Source organism: Vicugna pacos, chromosome 36, assembly GCF_048564905.1.
Source record: "Vicugna pacos chromosome 36, VicPac4, whole genome shotgun sequence".
NCBI classification, from domain to species: domain Eukaryota; kingdom Metazoa; phylum Chordata; class Mammalia; order Artiodactyla; family Camelidae; genus Vicugna; species Vicugna pacos.
The window spans coordinates 6,268,502-6,291,511 of NC_133022.1; the positions used below are offsets into that span (position 1 = coordinate 6,268,502).

The 23,010-nt window shown below is 46.9% G+C and overlaps 2 pseudogenes; both read left to right on the top strand.

Moving 5' to 3' along the window:
• The first annotated feature begins 1,833 nt into the window (after window positions 1-1,833).
• On the top strand, window positions 1,834-14,629 carry LOC140691644 (alpha/beta hydrolase domain-containing protein 17A-like; annotated as a pseudogene).
• Window positions 14,630-18,233: 3,604 nt separating this feature from the next.
• Window positions 18,234-19,793, top strand: LOC140691715 (suppressor of cytokine signaling 7 pseudogene; annotated as a pseudogene).
• Window positions 19,794-23,010: the final 3,217 nt, after the last annotated feature.

Sequence of the window (23,010 nt, forward strand, 5' to 3'; positions counted from 1 at the left end):
AAGAAGATCCGCGTAGAGACAGTGTTAAGATGCTCACCAATCCTAGCGCTGGGGCTTTGGGATTAGCTCCTTGGAGAAGAGGGTGAGAGTAGCTCTTGTGCATGGCAAGAAAACCAAGAGGGCAACTGGGTTAGATTGTATTACTGTCAAAGTATCCCCTCTCCTGATGAGTCCATCGTCACAAGACCTCACCCTGGGCCAAGCAGCAGTTTGGGGCCAAGAAGTATTTGTAGAGATGATGTGTGCTCCTTCTGAGAAAACGCCTTATGAGCTATCAGGTGGTTGTGACGCCACCTGCTTTGTTGTGCCAAGACTGCCGTAGATATTGGCTACTGATCTACCCCACGTCCATAAGTGAAGTGGAGGGACAGGCAGACTTTGGCCAATGTTAAGCCTATGTCTCTGTTTGCCACTGAGATTTTGAGACTGTTTATCACTGCAGCACAAGGTAGGAGAATCTAACCAATGCACCAAAAAATTAGTAAGGAAGAATCCATGTCTATACCACAGGCAATAAGGCTGGTGTTAGTGGTGATAATCACTGAACATGGAAAGCAGGTATGTGATCTGTCCACTGATTCAACCAACACTTACTGAAGACAACAACTGTATTCAGGAACTGCACTATTATTGTTATGATTTCTGATGTCCAGAAATGCACATGAGCAGGTTTTCTTATTGTGAAGCACTGGAAATTAATGATCTAAGACTAAAAGAAAAATAGCTTTGCAAGGGATATATCAAAATTACTGCGTCATCGTGGGCAGCATGTGCCGCTGGGAACCAAGCATAAAAGTACGCAGGGTAGTTCAGGTGAGAGTCGAGAATCTGTCATTCAGTCTGGTAGTTATTTGGAAGGATGCCCCACATAGGCAGCTTGCAGATCAATCTGCAGAAGGCCTAGCCAGTATGTCTTTTCCTCATGGATTTGAGGTTCTGTGGGTCACATGAATACACACGGGTTTAGCAGGTCCCAAGGAAAGAGCCATGAATTCCCATAAGCTAAAAAGCAGTTGGTTGGCTTAGAAGAAGTCCAATGGCATCCCTCATTCTTATACTAACATCCTTTTGAAAGAGACAACAAACAGAGAGGGCCCCAAACTGACGTAAGACACACAGCATGTGTGGAGGTGATGAAGCTCAGTGCCCTAGTGAGTGTGAGATAAATGGACATCGTGGCACAGAGACCAGCAAGTTGTGACATTTGGTGAAATCCTAAAGAGGGAAATGCTCATGTGGCCAAACATCAATATACTTCTATTAGCTCATTTATATAAGACAGTGGATTGAATGACTGAATTAAAAACACACAAAGAGCAGACCCCATTTTGATTTTGCAAAAAGAATTATTAGAAAATATAATTTTGTAATGTGGGTGGTACTAAGGGGACTGCAGACAAAGCTACTAGGCAAGTTCCAGGGACTTAAATACAAACTGCAGAGAGAGGTTTTCTTTAAGGATTGAGGTGAGAATCTGGGGACTCAGGAAGAGACATTGGTGTTATTTAGGAGAAACAGACACTCTGAGAGGAATTTCATAAGTTCCATTACTGTAAACAAAGTAGCATGAAGAGAAAGAAGACAGACTGGAGGAGATCAAGATGGTGAAGTGGGAGGTCAAGGAGCTCACCGCCCCCCACCCCCCAGACACAACTAAAATATACGTCTGCGTGTGGAGCAGCTCTCACTGAAAACAAAATGGAGACAGGCAGAAAGACTCTTCTAGAACCAAGGCTGTAGAAAAGGATCCACACAGAGGTAGGTGGGGAGGGAGGGGAAGCAATCAGTTTGGGACCCAACTCCTAGCAAGTGACACAGAAGAGGAGGGATGTCATGGCCGTGGACTCCTCCCTGGAGAATGAGGGGTCCAAGCACATATTGGGCACCCAAGCTGTGGGGTCCGACACCAGAAGGCAAGTCCCCTTAGCTGGTTTGAAAACTGGTGGGACTTACAGGAGGGCTGTAAGAAGCCTAGACTCTGCTCTTGGAGAATGGGTACACACAATTGCTTACTCTCCAGAGCAATCTGCAGAGGAAGTGGACTGAAACTGCCCGGGGCTCTGGCTGGTGTCCTGGGATGGCCCCAGCACCTCTCCTGGCCACACTGGGCATTCACTCCAGCCCCTCTTGCTCCAGGGCAGCTTCTCACTAGGGTGATGGCTGCTGTCACTGAGGGGAGTGAGCATTTGGAGGGGATGGGGCTGACTGAGACCCTGCACTGCATCTAAACTGGGCAAGGACAGCTGTTGCTGGAGCTTAGAGAGTGGCAGATCAGGACCAGCCTGGAGCTCTGCCTGATATGCTGGGACCCAGTGTCTGCTCCAGCCCCTCTTGTTCCAATCCTGCACCCCACGGGGGCAAAGGTGCCATTGCTGGGAGTGGGGAGAGTGCATGTAGATGGATTAGGACCAGTTTGGACCCTACCCTTATGACTTCTGCTCCAGCAACTTGGGACCAGGAAGCTGTGACTCCCACTGAGTAGCAGAGAAGCCCTGGCTCACACCTGCCTCTGGCTCTAGCCCCTCCATCTCTAGCCCCACCTCCCACCAAGGTGATAGCTGCTATCACCCCTGAGGGGAATATGTGACCCATACGCACTCCAGATCCTGCTCCCTGCCAAAGCCACCGTGTCCAAAGGCTGCAGAGGGAAGCTAGCACACAAGGACACTACTTCAGTACCAGGAGAGGTCACTGCTCCTTCTAATTTCATAAAGACAGTGTAAGCTCAACAAAATGAGAAGACAGAGAAATTTCTTTCAAACAAAAGAACAAGAATAAATCCCTGAAAGAAACGACAAATGAAACAGATAAGTAATCTACCAGGTAAGGAGTTCAAAGCATTAGTAATAAGAATGCTAAGTGAACTTGGGAAAAGAATGGATGAAAACAGTGAAAATTTTAACCAGGAAAATATAAAAAAAGAAAATATAAAGAAGAATCAGTCAGAGCCGAAGAATAAAGTAATTGAAAACAAACAAACAAACAAACAAACAAACACTGGAAGGAATTAACATCAAAGTCATACAGAAAAATAGAGAAATATTTTGATCTGAAATTTAGAATAATGGAAATCATTCAGTCAGAATAGCAAGAAGAAAAACAAATTAAAAAAAATTGAAGACCGTTTACGGGACCACTGAGACAACATCATGTGAACTAACAAGTGTGGTACAGGGGTCCCAGGAGGAGAAGAGAGGGCAAAAAGTGTAGAAAATGAATTTGATGAAATTATGGCTGAAAATTCCCAAAGCTGAAGAAAGAAACAAATTTCCAGGTTCAGGAATCTCAGAGAGTCCAAAACAAGATGAACCAAAAGAGACTCACGCCAAGACATGTCACATTTAAATTGGTAAATAATTAACTTAAGTAGAGAATTTTAAAGGCAGCAGGAGAAAAACAAAGAGTCACATAGAGGGAACTCCCAAGGCCATCAGCAGATTTTTCTGCAGAAGCTTTTCAGGCCTGAGGGGAGTGGCATGTTACATGTAAAGTGCTGACAAACCCACAGCCAACATCATACCCAACAGTCGAAAGCCAAAAGCTTTTCACTTCTTACAAGGAGCAAGGATGCCCAATTTTGCCACTTACATTTAACATAGTACTGGACCAGAGTGCTAGCCAGAGCAGAAAAGAAAAAGATACAAAATGTATCCAAATTGGAATGCAGGAAGTAAAATTGTCATTATTCACAGATGACATGATACTATATGTATAAAACCCTAAAATCTCCACCCAAAAAGTTATTAAAATGAATAAATGAATTCAGTAAAGTTGTAGGATACAAGATTAATATACAGAAATCTGTTGCTTTTCTATACACAAATAATAAACTATCAGAAAGAGAAATCAAGAAATCAACCCCATTTAAAATCAGAAGAAGAAGAACAACAACAAAAAAACACCTAGGAATAAACTTAACCAAGGAGGAAAAAGACCTATACTCTGAAAGCTATGAAACACTGATGAAGGAAACTGAAGTTGATATAAATAAATGAAAAGATAGCCAGTGTTCATGGATTGAAATGGTTAATACTGTTAAAATATTTATACTACCCAAAGCAATCTACAGAATTAATGCAATCCCTATCAAAATATTCATGACAGTTTTTACAGGAATAGAACAAATAACCCTAAAATTTAAACAAAACACACACACACACACACACACAAACTCAAGAGCCAAGGCAATCTTGAGAAAAAGAACAAAGCTGGAAGCATCACACTCCCTGTCTTCAAACTATACTACAAAGATACAGTCATCAAAAAAAGTTTGGTGCTGGCACAAAAACAGAGAAGTAGATCAGTGCAACAGAACGGAGAGCCCAGAAACAAACTCACACACTTGGTCAATTAATCCATGAAAAATGAAGCATGGGTATTCATTGGGGAAAAGACAGTCTCTTCGTTAAGTGGTGCTGGGACACCTGGACAGCTACAGGTAAATGAAACTAGAACATTTCACAGCATATACAATAATAAACTCAAAATGGCTTAAAGACCTAAACATAAGACTAGAAGCCATAAAATTCCTACAAACATTAGGCAGATAATCTTTGGCATATATCACAGCAATATGTTTTTGGTATCTGTCTCCTCAGCAAAGGAAATGAAAGCTAAAATAAATGATGGGATCTAAATAAACTTAAAAGATTTTGCATAGCAAAGGCAAACATTAACAAAATGAAAAGACAACCTACTGAGTGGGAGAAAGTATTTCCAAATTATATGATAGATAAAGGGTCAATATCTGAAATATATAAACAGCTCATACAACTCAAAAGTCAACTAAACCCAAACAACCCAATCAATAAAATGGGCAGAAGATCTGATGGACATTTTTCCAAAGGGGACAAGCAGATGCCAACAGGCACTGAAAAGGTGCTCAGCAGCACTCCTCATCAGGGAAATGCAAATCAAAACCACAGTGGGATATCACCTCGCACCTTTCAGAATGGCTAGAGTCAGTAAGACCACAAATAACAAATGCTGCTGAGGATTTAGAGAAAAAGGAAAAGATATGCACACATCTCAGTATTCATAGCAGCCTGATTTACAGTTATCAAGATATGGAAGCAACCTAAGTGTCTGTCAACAAATGAATGGATAAAGAAGATGTGGTATAAGTATACACACACACACACACACACACACACACACACACTGGACTATTTTTCATTTATGAAAAGATTGAAACTTTGCCATTTGCAACAGGCAGTATAGATGGATCTGGAGGGTATTATGCCTACTGAACTAAGACAGAGAAAGTCAAGTATTGTATGTAGAATCACACATACGTGGAATCTAAAAAATAAAGCAAGCAAACTGGTGAATATAACAACACAGAAACAGACTCACAGATATAGAGAACAAAATCATGGTTACCAATGGGGGAGGGGAGGGGAAGGCATGATAGGGCAGGAGATAAGAGACACAGCTACTAGGGATGAAATAAATAAGATAGCAGGGTACACTGTACGACACAGGCAATGTAGCCAATGTTTTATACTAACTTTAAGTGGACTGTAACCTATAAAAGAATTGAATCACTATGTTGTACACCTAAAGCTAGTAAAATCTCCACAGATATTTTTAAATGTCAGAGAAGAATACATAAGTTGGTTACTTACAAATGCAACAAATTGCTGAACTATCAGACTTTCACAATGCAATACAGGTGGAGAGCGGATCTTTCAGTGTATACTGTTGTTCCACAGCATTTCATGTCAGACAGCCTTTTGGCAGTAAATAATAGTACTCATATCTATTCTCAGTTAGCTTTTTATGTATTTACAGGTGATAAGAACTAAGGAAAAGCTTCTTGCAGTGTGAAAAGACTCAAAGCTAATAACAGCCATTTGCCCCAAGTCAAGGCTCTGCTCTGTGCACAACAGTAGAAAGACACGTGGTCTAGTAGGTATCACTTCTGACCTCTTCCTTAGACTGTACTTCATCATGAGTTTCTACTCCAAAAATAGTGGTATATAACGAATGTTCAGCAACAAATAAAAAGGTTATGAAGACCAGAGAGCTGTCCTTACCCTCCCCTTTACAACGAACGAATCCATTACACTTCTGCTTTGAAGAGTAAAGCAATGTATGTCAAAATCATTTTGGAGGCAACAACATAAAAACAGGGTCACAAATTTCTTTCTAAGTGTCCTTGATTTCTTGCTTCACTCTAAAAAAACAAACACAAAACCCAAAAACTGAAAATCAGAGTGATGTAGGGTGGGTGTAGTTTATGCAATAAAGACGAAGCAAAGAGCTAAGTCGAAGCCTTTCGTCTCTAAATCAGAAAAGATGCAAGTTAACATATTTCAGGGTTATATAAAATTTATATAATAGGTATGTGTATGTGTTTTGTTTTCCACTTTACCTGACTTTTCTAATTAAGCTATGACTTTTCTAGCCTGGTATTGTCAAATAATGCGATCTATAAAACACATCGCTGGCTGCTGCGGAGAGAGCGCGCCCAGCCCGCCGTGATACCCGCGAGCTCAGGGCGCCTCCTCTCGCCGCGGCCCCGGGCCCGGTCCGGCCGCCCCGCATCTGCTACTGGGGCTGCTGAGCCGGAGCGGGCGCTGGGGCGCGCGGGCACAGGAGCTGGGGGTGGGGGGGGTGCAGCGTCGGACAGGTCCCCCCCAGCCGATGGCGGGGACGGGCAGGACCCGCACGCCAAGCACCTGTACACGGGCACGGGCACGCGCGGCATCCAGAGCGCCGCGCACTGCGTCATGTTCTCCGCGCCCTGGTAACTGGCTGCACCGCCGGCCTGGGGCTCCACGGGCGTGGATGGGGCCGGGGCCCCGCACTGTGCACTGGGGGGCGCGGGGAGGCGCGGGGTGGGCGGGCGCGGTCCGGGACGGAGGGGGAGAGGGCTGTCCCTGAGGGCCCAACCGTTAAAGGCCGTCCCTCAGGCTCCTGTAACCCCCACCCTTCCCCGCTATACTCGCACCCAGGGAAGGGGAGGGGGTCGTCGCCCCTCGTGGTAGCCGGGAGCCCAGAACCCACCTGTGCCCCGCGCCCAGCCTCCAACTTCTGCGCAGGGGGGAGGCAGCGGCCTGATGTGAGGCTGGGACCCGGGGACCATGTGCGGCCGCCCAGCAACCGGGGGTCCGGCATGGACATTTGGACTTTGGATCCCCTTAGCTCGCCGACAGGCAGATCCCCAGATTGAGGGTTTAATTGCAAACCAGGAACTCGCGAAGGCATGATTTCCCACTCTGTGCGTTCCTGAGGTGGGAAGAGGGTGCCTGCATTCCCCCGAGTTCTGGAGGCCCCGCCACAGCTCCACGTGGGAGGGAAGCTGTGCTTTTGGTGACAGGACCCACTGGCCCTGGACCCAAGGCTGTCCTCTGGCACCTGCTCCCCTCTGCTCTCTTGGAGCCGGGTCATCTGCAAAGTGTAAGATGGGAAAGGTCACCACCTTGAATTTACGGCCCCTCCTAGCATGGCTCTCAGGTGGGGCTTCAGTGTGTGCTCCCTGCCAACCCCAGAGGCCCTGTCCTGGGACTTGTCCTAGGAGAAGGACTTCCTGCCATTCACACCTGCACGGGGAGTGAACGCCTTGCTCTCAGGGCCTAGATGCCCGGGATGAAGGAGGGTCCCCGTGGGCCAAGCCGACAGCCAGTCTCGCGGCCCAAGGCCGTTTGCAGACTTACGCAGAACTTGGCAGCCCTCCCCAGAGCGGGAGGGGCCCCTTGAGATGTGCCGAAGGGAAGCAGGAAGGGATGGAGAGCAGACGCCCAAGAGAAGCAGCCTGTTCAGAAAACGCGCTGGTGGAGGGTGGAGGAAGCGTTTCCTCTTTCTCCCCATATTTTGGCTCTTATTTCAGTTCATTTGGAGTTAAATCAACACGTTTTGGTCAGGGCCAGAGCTGTCATTTATTAACAATGTACTATGGGATCCATTGTATTTCAAGTTCGCAAGAACAAACCGACTTGAATTTTTAGACCTGCCAGTGGTATAGAGAATAACTTTTTGGCATAAAATAACTGATACGGATAATTTCTTTGTGAAGGATTATTCTCAGAATAGCTATTCCAACTAAATATACTAGTTAACGGGAGCCAATTTCAGTGGAATAAATCTGTCCAGGTTTTTTTTTTTTTAAAAGAGTAGCTGACATGTAGACATAGTAAGTCCATAAAAAAAAAAAAAGAAAACAAAAAACAAACAAAAAAACTCATTGCTGGCAGACCTGAAGTGAGGCTGGAGCGTCACACAGTGGTGGCAGATTATAAATTGGTCAAAGGTTTTTAGAAAACAAAATGCCCTTGGAAATATTAGTACATTTTGAGCATTTCTAGGCATATCTCCTAAGGAAATAATTCCTTAAAATTTAGAGAAAAGATTTCATGTAAAAATGTTTACAGCCAACCATGTGTATACATCATGACAAATCAGTGGAATAAATGATGGTGGCAGAGGTAACACACACACACACAGATATAGACATATGATCAAATTTTATGCAGTTATTGAAGTAAATGGAATATTAAACAGCATAGAAAAAGTCCTAAAATAATGTTTAGATGATAGAATAGGTTACAAACCTGTATATTGAAAATTATTCCAGTAAATGTAATAATAATTTGGAGAAACATCACCAAAACATATTGTTGGATGCTAAATGATTTTCTCTTACTTTTCTTCATAAGCTTTTACTCTTTCTCACAATTTTTAGGTGTATAATGTTTTTGAATCAGAAAAAAACCTAAGGTTTGAAATTATTTTATATTACAATTGTGTGAAAAAACATCTTGATAGCTTTATTCAAATGAATAATTAGACATTTTTCTAAATTTAACATTTTCCCCCAGTCTGAGAACATTTTGCACTGAGAAGTTTGGGAAGGAGGTGCAGATTTTCTGAAAAATAATTTTTATTCTCTGTAGGACCTTGTCTCTGTAAGCCTAGGTAAGATATTCTAGAACAGAAAGAATATGTGTCAAAACTTTGTACCAGGAGCAACTAGTATAGATTAAGAACAAAGAAAGTAGAATTAAGAGCTCTTCCAAGACTTCTAATAATGAATAGCTCCGTTTCCTCTTTTGTAAAATGAGGGATTTTGACTGTTTAATCTACATATATATTCTTTCATGTCTGACAGAGCATGCTTCTACCGTATTATCTCCAAAACCTGTAATTAGTTTCCAAATTTGCCTCTGCAGAAATAGTCCCTCTGGAGTTACTGCTGTGGGGGGAGGATGAAAATCCTGGTGCCTTATGAATGCTCTTCATTGCACAGCCTTTTCCCCTGTGGCCCACAGTCTCCTTCCAAATTTCTCAATCTCACCTTTCAGAAGTTTTTACTTTTACAAGAAGTGGAATTATTTTAAACGAACCATTTGTTTAAGCTTCAAGAAATTATCATTTTGATTTCAAACCACATAATTTTATTCTTGCTGTTTCACTTTGCTTTGTCTTCCTTCAGATATGGGAGCAGAGCGCATTTCCCTCCTTGTGTCAATTATTTTGCATTCCAGTCACTAATTGGTGACTGTTGGGGGCTCCACATGTGTTTCCCATAAAGTTGCCTGGTGTGAAGTTCCTCTGGTGTGAAATGACAGACTCCTTGAAAGTTAAAGACAAGGTGCTTGCACTTTGTCTAAAAACAGACATAACTGGAATGAACAGAAATTTACAGCAGCCGAGGGTACATCCTAACAGCAAACCGTGCAGTCGTGGATGAAGGAACAGTGGTCAAGAGCAACTCTCTCCTCAGAGAGATTCCAAAAAACAGGACATAACGTCTCTAAAAAGCCTCGCTCTCCCCCCAACCGCACTCATGCTTTTTAAACTCAGCCCCAGGACCCCTCACCACTCTAACCTCCTTCCCATCTCTTCCTTTTTCGAGGGAGAACCCATCTTACGGTGCCCCAGCCCCACACCCGCAGCCCCTGAACCATCACCCGTAGTAATGCCCAAAAAACCCCAGGAGTGACAGCTGCCAGACAACAAAGCCGTCCTTCTGGGAAGAAGTGGGCAGAGAAGAGGGCACACACCGGTTAGTGGTGGCTTAGTTATTTCCTTTTCTCTCGTCCCCTCAGGGACATGAATGCTGGTTTTCCTGCTGCTGCCCTGGCTACGGTTCCTTCCAACTTCTGTCTCCTCATCACACGGTCACGATGCTGAAAACAGCAGCGTGGTGACCAGATGATATCATGGCCCCAGTGGGGCTGTGGGCACCATCCAGCCTGGTGCAGGCAGCGCAGAGACTGGACAGCTGTTGAGAATTTTACAGTTTTACGAAAGACACTAAATTTATTTTGCTTTCTGCTGTCACTGCATAGTGTCAATGACAACTTACCCTCATGCGGGGCCACCATGTACACCAACCCCACTGGGGGTCACTAGTGCCTGGAGTCTACACCTGCCCCTGTTAACTAGGGCCCGTGATTCTCCAACTATGTGGGGAAAACAGAGATGTGAGGGGAGGAAGTAACCACGTGCTTCACTTCATGCAAGGCCGCCTTCTGTCTGGTGTTGAGTTGTGTCTACTCAGTGCTTCCTGCCCGCAAAGAACTCAGCTTATTTATTGAGTTAATCGGTTTCTTTTTGGGGAGGAAGAGGTAATTATGTTTGTTTGTTTATTTAATGGAGGCACTGGGGATTGAACCTGAGACCTCGTGCATGCTAAGCATGTGCTCTACCACTGAGCTACAGCCTCCCCCAAAACTCAGTTTTTTAATCTTCTGTTTATATTGAAATATCCCAACACACGTACAACCAAATGGCTTGCTACTTGCTTTGCACCTTAACAGGGTATGGACATTTTCACAGACATATTTTTTTTTATTTGAATAGGGATAGCGTGACAAAAAACAGTAGTTTTTGTTTTATTTTTTGCCTCGGTGACACAGGTCTATCTAGAGACTTGCTTGCTATGGAAGATTTGTTACAAACAGTAGTGTGGAAGTGTGGGGGGGTGTGTGTAAATTTGTTGGGCCTTTTTCTTTTTTTCTTCCTTAAACCCTATTTTCCACCTTTGATGAGCCAGGAAAGAGTAAATTCCTCATAGACCAATAGCTCTTCTACATGTAGGCGATTTATAAAGTGTGAATTGGAGGTGTTGTGCCCATATAGAAATGGACTTCTTTAAGCTGAAATGTTTTAAATTTTAAAAATCTTCTTCAGAAAAAGTTTGCCATGTTTGTGTTTACATTTCAATAAATGAGGAGAAATACAATTTTCATTTCTGTCTTATTTTTGTGAAAAAGTGCCCTTTGAGATGTAGTCTTTTTTTCTGCCCATCTGAGAATTTTAACTTGTGTCACAAGTATTGGAATTTAGCATGTAGAATCCAGAAGTTGCCTTAGAGATGCAAGGCTTGTCACATGTCTCCCAACAGGGTCAGAATTTTATTTTATTCTGCAGTCAGCAACGTGAGAACAGTTAACCTGCAAGTTACCAAGCAGTAAGACTTCTCTTACGATATGCTGTTTGATTTGGATATGGAATACTAGGAAGTAAATTGTAGCTCAGGGGTAGAGCCCGTGCTTAGCATGCACGAGGTCCTGGGTTCAATCCCCAGTACCTCTGTTAAATATAATAATAAATAAATAAGCCTAATTACCTCCCCCCAGAAAACAAAGCACTGACCTCCTAGGTCCACTCGAGCTGCAGTGTGAGCGCGGGCAAGCCCTCCGAGCCGAGCCTCCATGCTGACATCTATGCTGCCCAGCAGGCCCTGCGCACCAGGTGAGATCTGCACTGCAGCGGGATAGGGGAGGGCAGGCAAGCATTGCCTTACAGGTGATCAGACCAGGTGAAACCAGGTGGTTGCAAGGTGCGCCCCTCAGGCACTCAGGCTGGCTTCCTTGGGGAGGGAGGAAGCCCAAGGGGGTGGGCCTGTAGGAAAGGGAGCCTGTTTGTGGCCACCCTGGGCCACAGGGCAAGGCCTGGCCTTGTGTGTTCTCTGTGTGGTGACAGCCAAGTGCAGGGAGGTGGGTGGTCAGTCTTCAAGCCTCCCTGGGGCTGGCCCCTCCTGGGAGCCCCTTGCCTGAGCGGAGGCGGTGACAGGGCCTGGCACTGGTCCCCATAGGAGTGGAGGCTCCACCTGGATGGAGAGGGGTGGGTGTGGGCCCCTCCCAGTTCAGGAGGTGGTGTGTGAGGCCTGTGTGAAAGGGCTCAGCCCCACCCCCCAACCAGGCTGTGGTTGCTCTTGAGGGCTGGGTAGGTGGAGCAGGGCCTCTGTGTCAGGTGCTGGTAATGGATCATGGTCACATCCTGAGGGCAGGGCTCCTCTGGGCCTGGAAGGCTCCCTTGGGCAGCTTAGTACCCAGCACAGACTTGGTGGCTGGTGGGAGGTCGGCGAGCAGAAGCTGGGTCCTCCGCGGGCACGGTGTCCAGCACACACCCACGGGCCTGACTCAAGACAGGGCCATTGTGGTCTGGTCTACACCTCCTTCCCTGGACCCCACCGCCCTGGTCATGCAGACCCTGGTGGACCCTTCCACCCCTGTGCTCACTCACCGAAGCACAGTGGCTCCGTCTCAACCAGCGTGTGCAGAGTGCAGAGTGTGGCCCTGCGCCCCAGGCTGCTCTAGAGGGAGACGCACCCAGCCCCCACCCTCCTGGAGACTGCGCCCTCTGCCTCCACAGGGCTGGCTGCCCCAGCTCTGCCCTGCCTGGCCCACCTGCGCGACCAGCCCGTGCCAGGACCAAAGCCCATCTGCCCTGGGGAGGCAGGGGCCCTGGTGCCATAGTGATGCCCTAGCTGTCCCTGATGCAGGCCCTAAGAGTGGGGTCCCCTGGCAGTGGTGACCTGTGCTGGGTGGCATGGTGCACTTATGTGTCCAACCTCGGCTGCTTCAGCCTGTCGTCGCTGGCTCGGGGGGGGTCACTGCAGAATCACACCCCACATAGGGATGAGAGTTCTGAGTTCCATCTGTTGGTCCTTCTACCAGCCTTGACCTCCAGAGACCAAATCCCTCAGCCCCAACAGCTGAGAATAAGCAGGAGGGAGGGAGGCTTGGGCCCGGGCCATGATCTGGGGCTGGGGAGGCCTGGAAGAGCCAAACTATCCGGCACCTGCCACGTTTGTCCAGGTGGAGATGGCCAGGTTGCAGCTGGGGGTCCCTGCCTGGAGCTGGGTGATTGGACTGGGCCAGGGCTTGGCACAGCGGTGCTCACAGTGAACCAGAGAGCCGGCCTGGGAGGAACAGCCAGGGTAGTGGGCACAAGACCAAATGGCATCCCCGAGACCTGGAGGTTTGTCTGGGGATTTGGGCCAGAGGACAGGAACACTGCAGATGGCCCCTGGGTGGACAGGGAGATGGACAGTCTGGCTGCCCAGGTGAGATACAGCCCTTCCCTGGCCACTGAGAGGAGAGGCTCCTTTGGGATCAGGGTCATGGGTGTGTGGGAGGAAGGCCACAGAGACCTCCAGCACTGGAAGGTGGTGAATGGTCCTCGTGTGGTCAGGAAGGAGCACCTGGTGGTATGGTGCTGGATCAGCCGTGCTGGTGTGGGGCTAGGGGAGCTTGGGGTGGCGGGTGGGCCCCAGGACCTGGCCACTGGTAGGGGAGGGGCCCAGAGAAGGAGGTGGCGGCCACCCATTTTCTCTCAGGAGCCGTTGTTCCTGCTCACCTGTGTTGTACTAACCTAACTGGCTATGGAGACACTGAGGGGTTGCAAACTCGCTGAGGCATCAGAGGATACAGCTGCCTCCAATCGCCACCCCACAGCTTGCGAAGAGGGTGGATGAGGGTGGGGGTGAGGGCTGCTGGAAGACACGCCCCCTTCCAGTGCGACCAGGAAGGGCTGTCCAGTTCAGAACAGCAGAGACAGGAAAGTCCCAAGCAGGTTCTGCATGTGGCCCTGGTCAGGCATGTGTAGGGGTGGGGACAGCTGGATGACCAGGAGGAGCGGGTGGGGCCCTTACAGGTGCACTGCCCAGGTGTGATCAAGTAGATACTCTCTAAGAAACGGCAGAGTGGGGTGGCTGTCGGCCAGCTCCCCTCACACCTATCTGGGTTCTACCTCCTGTATTGGTCCGACCGCCTCCTTGGTGTTGGGGTTGGGGGTCAGGGGAGGGTCCTGGGCCGAGCCTAAGCATGGAGAATAGGGGACTGCCCCAGGAGGGCGGGCAGTGGGAGGGGTGTGCACGTGTTGTGTCCCAGCTGATCCTGTCCCCACCGCTGCCAGGTACGGCATCAGCCGGGACAGCAACATCCTGAAGGGGCAGAGCATCCGCACGGTGCCCGCCGTGGACCTGGCTTCGCGTTATGAGTGCGCCACGGTGGTGCTGCACCTCGGGCATGCGTATGGCCTTCCCCGACACCAAGAAGACCTACTACTTAGACGCGTTCCCCAAGTGAGCGCGGGGCGGGGACCCAGGGGGCGGGGCCTCAGCGGGGGTGGGGCGCGGAGGCCTAACATGACTCCCCGACCACACAGCATGGAGAAGGGGCCCAAGCTGACGTCGCCGGTGCTCATCATCCACGGGTTGGAAGACGAGGTGGCCGACTTCTCGCACGGGCTGGCGCTCTACGAGCGCTGCCCCAAGGCCGTGGAGCCTCTGTGGGTGGGGTCCTCTGGGCACAACGACATCCAGCTCCACAGCCAGAACCTGGAGTGCCTGCGCCGCTGCATCTCCCAGGAGCTGCCCAGCCGGCGCGCCTAGCCTAGCGGCCACCCAGCCACACCCAGACCTCAGCAGTAAGGAGGGGGCGCCAGGACCCCGCGCCGTTCCCGGGGGGCTGCATGTGAGCCCCCGGGTGCTCCACACCCTCGAAGCAACCGGCAGGCAGGAGTCGGGACATACCCCAGCCCAGGGACCGTGGACAATGTACAGGCGACGGAGCTATGCTCTCATTTCCTTTTGGAAACAGAACGATAGAAGAACGTGAAAGTGGAAATTAAGGATTTAAGAATTTTAGAATAATAATAAAATAAAATAACATAAAAGGAAAAAATCCTAGTTGAGTAAACCTGAATGCAAATAAAAGGATAATAAGATGTAAGAGACACACACGCAAAGCTCTGCGTAAGGTATCACCCACAAAGGAGCACTGGGAAGACTGCAGAACAGTGGTAAGAGTGTAACGGTGAGAAAATCTAAGAGCATGAGAGGAGGATCGTACCACATATGTAGATAAATGAGGAGACATTTGTCAGATACTCAAAGGACAAGATAATAGTGTGTAAGAAGGAGGCTGAGACATGGAGATGGTAATTTAATAAAACGGAGGAAGAGCCAAACTTAATCAGACAGCTCCTATCGTGTAGTATTTAGCATTCATCTGTAACGTTATCTATAGCCTGTCCTGGGTGAAACTGATTTTTGTGAATTTTGCTTTTTACACCACTCCCCACAGGTAACAGTGCATTTGTCATTGGCTTCCCTTATGGAGTCTCTCATGGGTGATTTTGACAAGGTGACTGCTCAATTTAATTACTGTGTAATGAGACATAATTTTTTAATGTATTTCTATGGTGTTCTGATACAGATTTTTCAATGTGTTAATTTACTAAAACCTAAAGCTTATGCACTTAGGGAACTACAGAAGCTGGAGCAATGTCCCTCCTTCCACCCAGAATGCTTAACTTTTCCATATTATCTTCCTAGTCCTCATGGATGTTAGCCAAACGTAAGCTAGTGTTTGATACAAAATATAAAGCTGTGAGACAGAAAATGTGTGTTTTGTCCCCAGTTCCCTGTATGTGAGTTCAGATAATTCCCTTAATGTCTTCATAGTTTCATTCTCACTAATGTAACAATAGAGATCATGCTCTGTACATATCTCTCAAGGCAGGAAGAGTAAACAAAACACAAGAGAGTACTGTCAGCCCTTCTGAACACATATCAGTCTGAGGTACAGCTGAGCCTGACTGTGTAACCCACCTTTCGGAATGCTACTACCATAAGTCAATGACTTGTGATGCCAGGAACCTCACATCCCCTTCTCTCCTGGAGTGCAGCTGAGAGAGGAAGCTCTTCTTGTCTGTGCAGAGGGGAGGCTATCTTTTTCCTTAGACGGCACTGTGCTGGCCATAAGATTTCTGCCCATCCCTAACCCCTACCTCCACCCACCCTCCCTAGTACGGTATTTGGTGTGCAATTGCAGGCTGGTTTTGAATGACCAGGAGGCCAGTGACTGGAAGGCAGCATGGTTAGAACTGGAAGCTCTCTGACCTGGCTCTCCACCTGAGCACTACACAGCTCAGACTCTTAAGCAACATCATCCTAAGAGTTGAAAAATGCCCTAAGAGTCTCTGAAAAATGCCCAGAAAAGTGTCCAGCCATCCACATTCACTGGCCAGCAAAATGCCAGGCATGTGGCCAGTTTGAATGATATAGGGAAGGCACATGGAGAGGGATGGCTCTTTCCTCCAACAGGCTTTAGAGCTTCAAAGGGAGAGTTTGTTTGATTATCATTATATCAACCAATCCCCCAACATCTTGGACCCCCAACAGTTCATCAGGCACTATGCCTGGCACTAGGACAAATAAAAAGAGAGAAGACCTATCTCTAGCACCAAAGGATTGAGACTAGATGGCAAAATGCCTAACAAAATAATTACCCACAATAGTCATAAATAATAGCAATTATGGTTGTTTTTGGAAATCCAAGAAAGGAGAGTATGTGTCAAAATACTCAGGGATGGCTTCACAGAAAGGGTTGGAACTGAACCACCTTGAGGGCTGGATCTGTTTTGGACAATTAGAGAGGAGTTAGGGAGCAACAGTATGAACAAAGCTTTTTCTGGGAATGTTCCTAGAAAGGCAGACAATAATTAGGCAGTAAGAATGGCAACAGGGTTGGCAAGATGAGTTAGAAAATTGTTGTTTAGTGGTGTATTTAACAACATCCACTCAACATTTGCTGTAAGTGAGGCATCGTACTGGAAGCTGGTTATAAAGTGATGAGCAAAACCGACCAAGTTCCTGTCCACTTAGTGCTTACCTTCTAGTCAGGGAGGTAGCCAACAGGTAGGTATGCCAGCGCGTAAGCAGTCATTCTAAATTGCTATTATCACAGTGCTATGGAGAAAATGCTCTGTTGCAGGAAGTTCTGAAACCTAGCTGGCTGCCCTGGGGGTGGCTGCCCAAGATGAGATACTTACTAAACTGAAAGCTGATGGATGACAAGGATCCAGTCACTGAAAGGGTTGAGCATAAGCTTATTCCAGGCAAAGACAACAGAATACAAGAAGGTCCAAAGAAGGGAAGAGTTTGGCATATTTCATATATTAAAAGGAAGCCAGGGAGGTTAATTGCATAGTCCTGATGATAACATTCTTGACTTATTTCTTATTGTGTAGAATTCTTGGCATCTCAGTGTTGGAGGACTCAGGTAATTGGTACTGAGCTTGTTAATGAGGACTTCTACACGTTATTGTGTACATTACCTAGGTAAGTGGAAGTCGAGGCAGTGAATACTACCTTGACCATCCAGAATGTGAAAAGGAGAGTGAATCAGTATGCATTTACTTTAAAAAAATTAGATGCTTTGAGCATACACAAGTTGGTGAAGTTGAGGGTATGAACATTTATGTAAGGCATTCCTTTTGGGTAATATAAATAAGATAATGATAAAGCAAGAAATAAATTTTAGTTCAAATTATAATATACATCTTCTGTGTAGTAAGAGATACTAGTGCTGGTGATATATTAATTCTTAAGATGTTGAAAATGATCATAATGTTGTTCAAGTCCCTTATCACACTGTTCTGTGATGTGTGAAATAGCAGTGATACTACAGAATAGGGTGAAGTCCAGATGAGACGACACCTAAGGCAGTTGCCTTTGGTAATTCAAAAGCAATATTTAAAAAATTATGTGAGTATACATTTGTGTGGTGTGTATGTATAAGCAGTTTCTTTACTTAACTGAGCCTCAAACCTACAAGTGAAAATAGTTCCATTAGTAATATTTTACAAGAGTTAATTGAGAGCATTCTAATATATTGATTGACATCTTCCAAATCATTGTGTGTATGTACTGAAACTATAAAGAGGACTTTTTAAAACTTCCATTGGATTCTTATCTTTTCATCCTTCTGTTTGTGATGATAACAATTGCAGGTTGAAAAATTAGGTCATGGGCGGCGGCGGCCTGAGACCACAAGGGGCCCGGCGCGCCCCCCGCCCGCGCCATGAGGCAGAGGCCGCGGCGGCCATCAGCGCTGTCGCTCCGGGTCGCAGCGGGCGGGGCTCCGGCGGGGCCCAGGCTCGTCCCGACCCCAGCCCGGCTCCCCGCCGCCCGCCCTCCGTCTCTCTGCTCGATGCCCAGGGCTGAGCTCAGGGATGGCGAGGCAGAGGCGGCGGCCGCTTAGTACCGGTTACGGGAAGGCGCCCCCGAGCCAGGCCCGCCGCCGCCGCCCTCCCTCGCGCGGCCCGGCCCGCGGGGCTCCCGGCCGCCGCAGCTGACGATGCTCCGCGGCGTGGCTCAGCCGCCGGAGGGGGAGGGGGAGGGGGACGCAGAGGTGGCCCTGGAGCCCGGCCCCTCGGAACCGCTGTGTCGCTGGCACCGCTGCGCCCTGGACCCCAAGGCCCCGCCGCCGGGGGGGCGCTCGAGCGGACATTGGGCCCGGCGCCTCTGGGGCTCAGGCAGCCGGCGGGGCCGGGGATCAAGACGGTGGGCGGGGGCTGCTGCCCGTGCCCCCGCCCCCCGCAGCTCCCCCTCCGCAGCCCCCAGGCCCTGAAATACCCCGGTGCCCTTCCCGATGCGGGACGTGGTCCCTCCAGGGCGCTGGAGTAGAGGGAGCAGCAGCAGCAACCTCCCCCGCCCCCTCCTGGGCCCTTAGGCCGCTCATGGGCCCTTCTCGGAAGGGCTCGCTCAAAATCCGCCTCAGTCACCTCTTTCGCACAAACAGCCGCAGCGGTGGCCCCGGCGGTGGTGCTGGGGCCGCAGGAGGCCTTCCGGAGAGCGGGCTGCTTCAGCTGCGAGCCTGACAGACATGGGAGGCTCTGCAGGCCGGGAGCTGGACTCGGAGGGGAAACCCAGGTTGACAAGAACTCAAAGTGCATTTTCTCCAATCTCCTTCAGCCCCCTGTTCACAGGTGAAACAGTGTCACTTGTAGACGTGGACATCTCTCAGCGGGGCGTGCCCTCTCCACACCAGCCAACCCCCGTCTTCCACAAAGAAGCCTCAGTCTCCTAGATGCATTTCCCCGGATTGCTCCCATCCGAGCAGCCAAATGCCTGTAGAGCTAGTCCCTGCAACACCTTCAGTGTCCCCTCTACCCACCCGACTCAGCAGCTTGGCAGCCAGCCTTCAAGAGTTGGAGAAGTGTTGGTATTGGGGGCCAATGAATTGGGAAGATGCAGAGATGAAGCTGAAAGGCAAGCCCGATGGGTCTGTCCTGGTAGGAGACAGCTCTAATCCTCGTATCCTGAGCCTCAGTTTCCAACCACAGGGTACCGCCCCCCACACTAGAATGGAGCACTGCAGAGGAAACTTCGGCCTGTGGTATCATCCCAAATTTGAGGATCGCTGTCAGTCAGTAGTGGAGTTCATTAAGAGAGCCATCATGCACCCCAAGAATGGAAGTTTCTTTCTTTCTTGAGATCCAGGGTTCCAGGACTGCCACCAACTCCAGTGCAGCTACTCTGCCCAGTGTCCCGATTCAGCAACGTCAAATTCCTCCTGCACCTTTGCCTATTCCGAATCCGACAGCTCGTCTGGATAGATCACATCCTGGATCTCCCACTGCCTAAGCCTCTGATTTCTTATATCCGGAAGTTCTACTAGTGTGATCCTCAGGAAGAGGTATACCTGTCAGTAAAGAAAGCTCAACTCATTTCCAAACAGAAGCAAGAGGTGTTGGAACCCTCCACGTAGCGAGGGGCCCCCTGCTGGTCACTGCCTAGGGTACACGCTCTCCGCCTCACCGTCCAGCCGAGTCTCCTGGGCAGTTATCATCATGCACTGGGCCTCGTCCCCCGCCCTCCCACCCCATGTGTATGCCCCTGATACAGGCATCTGTCCAGAGAGTTGCCAGACCTGATGGTGGAGTTCCAAGTGGATACATATCCCAACACGGAGAAGGGCGGATAGACACGAGAGGCTTGAAGAGTACTTGCCAGGCAACGTGCGAGCTCATCACTGAGTGTATATAAAGACGAAGACACACACGAGCAGCTAACTGTGCATCCTTCTCTCCTCCTCTGGCTGATCGCCCCGATATTGGACAAATGACAGATGAAGCAGGAAACCAGGGAGAAAGAAAACTTCATCAAAGGGAACACGAAATGCCTTTAATTGCAATAGGCCTGCATGTCAGTGAGAACCGCACTGTGTCCCATGGCTTGGACCGTGAGGATGAGGAAAAACAGCTTGCTCTTCTGTCTAGAATTCCATCTGGACTACTGGAAAGTAAATTGTTGAAAAGAAGAAATGAATTAACTAAAGAATTCATTTATCTAAGAGGCTATTCTCCCAATGCTTCACTGAGTTCTACTCATTTATTTTCTCATAAAATATCTTGGAATTAAAAAAAAAGAAAGAAAAATTAGATGATAACAGTTGAACTTTATATTCTACCTTTTATGTAAAACCTTGAAAACTTTTATAAATTAAACTTCTTACTGCCCCCTAGGAAATCATAAAATGCAGTATAATTCCTACAGCATCTCCTACCATGTTCCATGCTGGCCATTTAGTTCTATTTTAACTTCTATTTAAAATCCCTTTATGTATAAAAAAATTTAGATTCTCTGGGCATGTCTAACATGCAGGCACTCTGACACAAGATTGTAGAGTATTACTACTCTGCCAACTTGGACCTTATTCGAATTATATTGAGGCAGTTTGTGATTCTTTGATTCATTATCTGTAATTAGATTATCCCTATCTTTTTAGAAAAGGAAGCCATATTTATTAGTATGTGCATAACACACAGGAAAAGGAAGCACAGACCTATTGTTACAAGGTGCTCTAAGCCTTGTAGTATCTGAAACTTTTAATGTCATATATGTCATTTTTATTTGACTATGATGTACCTTAACTACGAGCACAGTAAATGGATTTCATTGTGTCAGTTGGTACCTGCAGTGTGAATGAGGGTGGAACAAAATAAGGACACCCCTCGGGAGGTGGCAGCTGTTGTGGGGTTCTCCTTTATTTTGTTGACAGTAATACATGGTTCTGTAATTACCAGAAGCTTTTCTGGTGATGTCATATGGGGAAAGTTAGCATTTATTCTTTTTTTAATGTTTTACTGGATCTTTATAGAGTTTTATAAAACAAGTGTTTGCTACTTAGTAGCTAAGCATTTCCCCCTCTTTGTTTCTTTGATTACTGTATTGATCTAAACCAAATCTATAGAAACAAGCTTATTGAGGCAGATGGCCTGTGCTCTTTCAAGAGATCACTGCTACACTTCTCCTTCTTCAGCACATAAAATATGGACAAAACTGCAACATGCAGAGGCAGAAGAATCCGCTGAAGACTTTTGGCAGTAGTGCCTTAAAGATATTTCAAAAATCATTGTGCTTTGTCACTTCATCTGTGCTATTACATATAATGAGGATTTTAAAAAGACCAAATACAGCTCTGTGATTTCCATTTAATGGAAGAGGTAACAAAGTTTAATTGTATACTTGAGCATGGGGCATCATTTCCAGCACATCTGATCAATAACTCATAGACTGGTTTGGGCTCAAAGTAATATTTGGAAGAAAATGCAGCTGCTGGGAGTTTATCTAGCCCAAGCTTCAGCATCTCTATTAAAAATGTTTTCCCAAAATTTGCATCATTTGGCCCCCAAAGTGACAGCAGATGGCGAGCAAACTGAACAGGATGCTGAGAGGACCAACACGAGAGCAAACTCCTTAGGAGAGTTCACTAAGTACCTCGCCCAGGATGCGGAAGGTATTAGAGAAGTCACAATGTAATCATCACTTCTCCCAACCGAAAAATAAAGGGCTTACTCAGGCCTGGAATTTATCTTGTAAGAGATGACGTTTCTAAATTTGGGAATTGGATTTTTAAAAAGTGTTTTGAGCTAGATATTGAAGGGCATTATTAGCTGAGAATCTACAGCCCACAGTGTTAAACTAGTGACAACAGTCAGTGAATTAGGAATCATGAGAACAGAACAGCAGTAAGTTAAATGCATCCCTTTAGGGTTCTTGAGAACAGGGTAGTATGATCACATGGGATTAAATTAGTTAACAGACAACATATGTTCTGCTATTGTTCTGTTTTTGTATTTAAACCTAAAAAATTTTTTTTAACAAAGTTAATCTTATTTTCCTTGGCACATTAAAGCAGCACTTAAATTTCTCAAAATGGCTTTTAAATATTTGGCACTGGTTTGTAATGAACATCTGCTGCTTGGGATCTGGGTGTGCTGCCTTACCAGAGCTGACTGCATTTAGTCCACAGTTCTCTAGGAGCTAATTCCTGGCATCTACCAATCTGATGTGAAAATCAAAGTGGAAGCCATTTTGGGGCAAAAGCCCAGATGAAGAAACTCAAAGAAAACAGATGAAGCTTAAACAAGCAAATAAGCCCCCCCAAAACAAACAACAAAACATTAGTTCTTAAATATCTATTAATATTTATATAATATAACAAACATGCACGCGTGTTGAGAAAGTAGGAAGAATGGTTTTTGCTCTAGAAAAATAAAACATTTTAAATTGCTCTACAATGTTATATATACACTTCAGATATTTTGCTTGGCTATATAGCCAAATAAATCAGGACACGAGATAAACTTTAAGGCAGATCCTGACAGGTAATCCTCAGGAATCACTGGCTAAGAAGAGACAGAAACTTCCAAAGATTCCCCACCGGAAGCAGCAAACAGTTTTAACCTGCGACGTAACCTCAGGCAAAACATGTCAGAATCTGAAACAGTTGTTGCTCCTACCAAAGAATTCTCAGTTGACTCACTGTGGTTTGTCCTTTGCTAGAGGAAGCTGTGCTTTCCCTGATATTATTTTCCATTAATGTTACTTGAAAGTGTCTACCCCTCCCCCACCCTCCCACAACGGTCAATCAATCAATCAATCAAAACACCGTGATGGTTAGAATTAGGAGATACGCAAGA